Raw genomic sequence first — 6655 nt, 5'->3', positions numbered from 1 at the left:
GAATTGCAAACATTGGACAGTTTAATGTTATGTATTACTGAACACCAGTGCAAACAAAGTGAAACTGGACATACAGCTCTAACCTCACAAGAGCAGGCCTGTTCCTGCAGTAAAACATCCACAAAAGATGGAGGTTGGAACATCAAAGTCGAGACAGAATTCCATTTAAAGGTAGAAATGACCTCATTGTATCAAGTGAAGTTGAAAATTTTGAATTATGAACTGTAGAGGTAACAGAACATAATATGACAGAAAAATTAATGGTATTTTGTATGTACTGATCTGCTAATGGGGTGATACACAGCTTTCTCAAAACTCAGAGACTAGGAACAGTATCTAGCCCAGAAACGAAAAGAAATATCTGTTGTGATTTAATATCAATACAATGAAGTCAAATAATGTCTGTGATACCTTCCTGTATATACTGTGCAGTTTGGGCATACCTCCACTTGTAAACCGCCTGGCCAAACTAAATAAACAATCTCCGTCAATAATGGACCATACAGTAACAGATATCAATAGAACAAAAGCAATAAAGTTGTTCAAATCTAACATTATCTCTGTCATTCATTACAAACAAATATTTACATTAAAAAGCCAGTGAAATTTAATGATTGTAAAGGGTCTTCTCAAAATCAAATCTCTATAAATCTGCAGCCTAGTTACAACATAAAAAGTGAGAGGGAGCGTATGGAGGGAAACAGGCAAATAAAATTTCTAATAAATTCATGGCACTATTTTAATTACAATTTGAAGATTAATAAAAAAACTGTATACCCTGGAACTTCAAAAAGAAATTAAGGATGACAAGGTATCAAAAATCTCCTTGAACTATTAGGTAACTGGCATTAACCAAGGGAAAAAAATGATCCAACTTTTTTGCAGTTTTGTGAAAAATACAGAAAAATGTACAGAAAGGTACTGCTAGCTGCAAAGAAGCTGACAAACAACAAAATATTACTGAAGGCAGAAAACTAAAACAAAGCACCTCGGAACACTATCAACTGGGAGATGACAAATCTTAGGGAGAAAACAACTGGATTCACAAGAACCAGCAAGCAAACTTAATTGTGCTCCTGCCAACAGCTGAGTAAGAAGTGGCATGCAGTGCACCAATTAAAAAAAAGAAACTGCCAGGTCTAGATGAAATCCCAGCTTATGTCTTTAAAGAACTCATAAATACCATAAAAGAGTTGCTAACATATTTATTTAATCATGCAATTCCGGCTACTTCCACAAATGCCTAAGAAAGCTGAAATATTACCTATGCTCAAAATGTTGGAGGAAAATTCAAAAGACTAGAGACCAATTTCAATATTGCCTCATTTCTAAAATAGTAGAAACAATAATGAAAAATAGTCTAATCAATTACTTAAATAACTACAACCTCCTTTACAATGAACAAGTTGGTTTCAGCCCCAGAAGAGGTATAGTCTACTATAGCAAAGTTTATGCAAGTTGTGCCTGAAGAACTGCAGGAACAGCTTCTACTGCGACACATGCACAATGTGTGTATTGTTCACTGTGCAAACTGATACCTGGAACATAAGGTCATGCTTACACTGCAGCCTTGCTGCTCACACGTTACTGGCATAGCCCGAAACTTCAGCTGTGACTGGTTGCTTCAAGGTATTCTTCCCTTCACACCAATGAAAGTAATGTATTCTACTAACTACCAGTAACATTCCAGCAGTAAATCTGCAGTATAAATGTAGACATATGCATTAACAGTGATTTAACACTGGCGTGGCTACACTTGCGCATATGGCTTATCAGGGGAACAATTGGTTTCTGGACCTCTGTTTGTTAGGATTATTTCCTAGTTTCATTGTCCTCTACCCACCCTTTTTTTGTACCTATAATAGCCAAACAACCTGTATTCCAGAACCAAAGATTTCTTTATAATGGATGATTTCATTATCAATTTTTTGACAAAGGCTGACAATAGGGGGGATCATTAGTAGCTGGTGAGAATGCTTAACCTAATTTCAGTGATTAACTTTCCCACTAAAGTAGCAAGTACTTACACGAGCTGAATTGGCAACATATTCATTGATAGAGGCAACAACAACTGAATGACTAACAAGGGAACATTCCCTGGTTTAACAAAACGATCTTTATGAACCCTGATAGTTACGTAAAGGGGTCTAAATAATGCAGTACACATTTTTTTGTTTTTCCCCAATTTCACTTTTAAGGGTAAAAAACACCCAAAAAGTAATATGGCATATTAGGTTAAGAGGAAATATCTTCAAAACAATGATATATAAAAAATGTGTTTTTGTAAAAAAATTGAAATGTAAGCAAAATTCTTGAAAATTGTGTAAACAACTTTTGTAATAATCTGACGTTTTGCAAAATACCTCACCATCATTAATTTTGAAAAATTAAAACATTTTCATAACAAATTAAAGAGGTTTCACATGCCACATACATCCTAGTGTAATAAAACTGGTTTCTAAAATACCAATTTTGGAAAATAAGCTGTAGGCCTATACAGTGTACTGTCCGAGTATTTCCAGCATACTAATTATACTATTTAAGCATTCATTGTTATTCTAATTATTTATTTTAATTTTTTTCTGTTTTAAAATGTTATTTTGAATTTTATGTTCATGTTTTATGTTTCTAGTTTACCACTTCAAATGCATGTATTTTGTTAGATGAAAATAATATGAAATTCATTATTATAATACAGCATTACAATAACTATAATCTGTAAAGAAAGGCTTAAAACATAACTTTTTCATGCACACGGAATGAATGAAATTTCCTCACATAATACTCACCACAGACAACACAAAATAAAACAAAATTCAGCAGGATTTGAAATTGGGGTGGGTGATCCTGTAAGTACCCTGATATTTCTATAAGTTGGACTATCTTATCAAAGGCAATTTATTATATACACTAGTGACTGCAGCTTGATTATATTGATTCCTTAGTGGTGATTGACCTCAATCATTCAACAGAACTAGATCTGAAAATGTTTTTGCAATGTTCTTCCTGCAGCAAGAGCCTTGTATACTCCATGAATGTACATGTGCCATCAAATCTTTTGGGATCACCAGACGAAGAAGTGCCTTGTCCCCAGGCACAATGCTCAAAACTGTCTTTTACCGTGACCACACCTCTTTCGACAATGTTACAGCAAACTAAGGGAGGGACTGGACCGCCACACATCGGTCGTCTCCTTAACAGCTCGCAGTTTATTTGGGGAAGTCAGGCCATGCCACTCATCAGTCCGCATCCCAAGCACCTTACGGTGCAACACCAACTGCTTATCACGAGCCGGGAGGCCGATCTCCATAGCTGGGGCACCGATCGCCCCTTTGGCCAGCCTGTCAACACGTTTGTTCCCCAGGATGCCAACGTGACCTGGCGTCCAAACAAAGACCACCGAACAACCAGAGTGGGTAATGGCGGAAACAGACTCCTGAATAGAGGATACCAGAGGAGAAGAGGTATAGCAGCGGTCGATGGCCTGGAGGCTGCTCAGGGAGTCACTGCAGATGACGATGGACGTACCTGAGCAGGAATGCAGATGCTCAAGAGCGCACAATATGGCCACCAGCTCTGCAGTAAAAATACTGCAGCCAGCTGGCAAGGAGCGCTGTTCAACATGGGCAGCATGAGCAAAAGCGCAGGCAGTGTGACCAGCAACCAGGGAACCATCAGTGTAGACAGTCTCACAGCCCGAAAATGAGGCGAGGAGCGCAAGAGAACGGTGACAGAGGGCCACAGGTGGAACCGAGTCCTTGGGTCCCTGTGCCAAGTCCAGACGGACGGACGGCCGGGGCAAACACCAGCGTAGGTGCACGGAACCGGAAGGGAGGCAGAAGAGGGAATGACCCCAGTTCCGACAGCAGGGACTGGACGCGGACAGCTATGGAAAGCCCAGACCGAGGTCGCCGTTCGGGCAGATGGAGGACCATGGCAGGGAAAAGCAGGTGATGATTGGGATGGCCCGGCGAGCAATGCACGTGGACAGCATAGTCGGCGAGCAGTGGGGGAACCCTGGCCTCCACCAGTAGACTATCCACGGGGCTCGTACGGAAAGCGCCAGTTGCAAGCCGAACCCCACAATGGTGTATGGGGTCCAACAACGTCAACACTGAGGGTGATGCAGACCCATAGGCCAGGCTCCCATAATCAAGCCTGGACTGCACAAGGGCTCTGTACAATCGCAACAGCGTGCAGCGATCTGCACCCCAAGACGTGTGGCTCAGGCAGCGGAGGGCGTTGAGGTGCCACCAGCACTTTTGCTTCAGCTGAGTAATATGAGGAACCCATGTGAGCTGGGCATCAAAGAGGAGTCCTAAGAAGTGGCTAGTGTCCACCACTTCAAGGAGGTGGCCGTCAAGGTAAAGTTCAGGATGAGGGTGGACCGTCCGACGCCTGCAGAAGTGCATAACTCGAGTCTTGGCTGCAGAGAAGCGAAAACCATGAGTCAGAGCCCATGATCCTGCCCTGCGAATGGCTACTTGCAGCCTGTGTTCGGCGACTTCCGTAGTCGTTGAGCTAAATGAGATGCAGAAGTCGTCGGCATACAAAGAAGGAGACACCGATGACCCCACGGTCGGGGAGAGATTGATGGCCGAGAACGAGCCATGGGCCACACTGAAATGCATGGGAGCACCGGTGTTCAAGAGGCTAAGGTCGAGTTGAGCCAACAAATGCTCCACGGCACGACCGCGGTCATCGGAGACAGTCCCACCCCATAGAGGGTTGTGGGCATTGAAATCGCCCAGAAGCAGCAATGGTGGCAGGAGTTGAGCCAGCAGCGCAGCCAAGACATGTCGGGGGAGCTCCCCATCCGGAGGAATGTAAACAGAACAAACAGTAATAGCCGGTGAGAGCTCAACCCTGACAGCGACTGCCTCTACAGGCATCAGAAGGGGTACTGGCAAGCTACAAACAGAGTGGTGAACAAAGAGGCAAACTCCACCTGACGCTTGTTGGCAGGCAGCGCGGTTCTTATAGTATCCCTGATAACCACGAAGGGCGGGGGTCCGCATTGCTGGAAACCAAGTTTCCTGAAGAGCAATGCAGAGAACAGGGGAAACACTCAGAAGCATCCGGAGCTCTGGCAGGTGGCGGAAATAATCGCCACAATTCCACTGGAGAATGGAAGCAGGAAGGGACTGGGAGGGCGTGAAGGCGACTAAGAGGCAGACGGCGCCTCAGAGCCAACTGCCGCCACCAGAGGAGAGTCAGCTGTGTCCATAGGAAAGGCCCCCCGAGGGTTCCATGAGGGCGAGATCTGTGGCAGAGGTGAGGATCTCCACCTCATCCCCAGATCCACGCAGTACTGAAACCGCCGGAACGTCCTTCTTCTTGGACACGTTCCGTTCCTTCTTCTCGCGTCTGTCCTTAGGGTTAGAGGGCTGGGAGAGCTTCTCTGAAGGAGCGTCGGAGGCTGACGACGACGCAGAAGCCCTACGACCAGCAGGTGGCGGAACCTTCAGCTTCTGGCTGACATCTGGCTGGATAGGAGAAGAAAGGGAGGAAGGGAGAGCCCCGAGGGACCCCTTCCGCGAGAGAGGAACCAGCAGAGGCAACGCCGGCGGAGAAGGAGGGGGAGGGATCGAGCCCCCCAGTTTTTGAGCAGATGCACTCCCGAAGTAAGCATGGGGGGGAGCAACAGAAGAGGGTTTGCCCCCAACTGCTAAGGGGGCAACAGAGGAAGGCTTGCCCCCAGACACTAGGGGGGCAGACAGAGATGCATGGCCCCGAGGGCCCACTGAAGGCGGCACAGATGAGGCGACAACTGCCGCTCGCGAGGGCGACGATAACGTAGCTGCAGCATAAGACGTTCGAAGGGAAACAGGATACAACCTTTCAAATTTCAGTTTTGCCTCTCGATAAGTAAGCCGGTCCAGGGTCTTAAATTCCATTATTTTCCGCTCCTTATGAAGAACGGGGCAATCCGGCGAGCATGGAGAGTGGTGCTTCCCACAGTTGACACACATGGAGAATCAGGATGAGACGGGCGTCCGCAATCTCGACATGTGGCGTTGGATTGGCAACGGGAGGACATATGCCCAAACTTCCAGCACGGGAAGCACCGCATCGTGGGAGGGACGTATGGCTTGACGTCACAACGGCAAACCATTACCTTGACCTTCTCGAGCAATACAGCACCCTCGAAGGCCAAGATAAAGGCACCGGTGGCCACCCTGTTAGTGTTGGGTCCTCTATGTACACGACGGACAAAATGTACACCACGTCGTTCCAAGTCGGCTCTCAGCTCCTCGTCGGATTGTAACAATAGGTCACAATGGTAAATAATCCCCTGGACCATATTTAAGCTACTGTGGGGAGTGACGGTAACAGGGACGGTAACAGGGACGTCACCCAGCTTATCACACAAGAGCAACGCTCGTGACTGGGCTTGGGAGGACGTCTTGAGGAGGATGGACCCATTCCTCATTTTAGACAACCCCGCCACTTCCCCAAACTTATCCTCCAGGTGTTCCACAAAAAACAGAGGCTTTGTCGTAAGAAAGGAGTCACCATCAGTCCTGCTGCAGACAAGGTATTGTGGTGCATAAGGCTCCTGCTTGGCACTAGATCCGCGTCCCTCCCACGGCACAACCAACGAGGAGAACGACTGAGGGTCATATTGCGCAGCATCAAAGTCAACTCTGCCTTG

Source organism: Schistocerca piceifrons, chromosome X (assembly GCF_021461385.2).
Source record: "Schistocerca piceifrons isolate TAMUIC-IGC-003096 chromosome X, iqSchPice1.1, whole genome shotgun sequence".
NCBI classification, from domain to species: Eukaryota; Metazoa; Arthropoda; class Insecta; order Orthoptera; family Acrididae; genus Schistocerca; species Schistocerca piceifrons.
Note: the sequence above shows the minus strand (reverse complement) of the source record.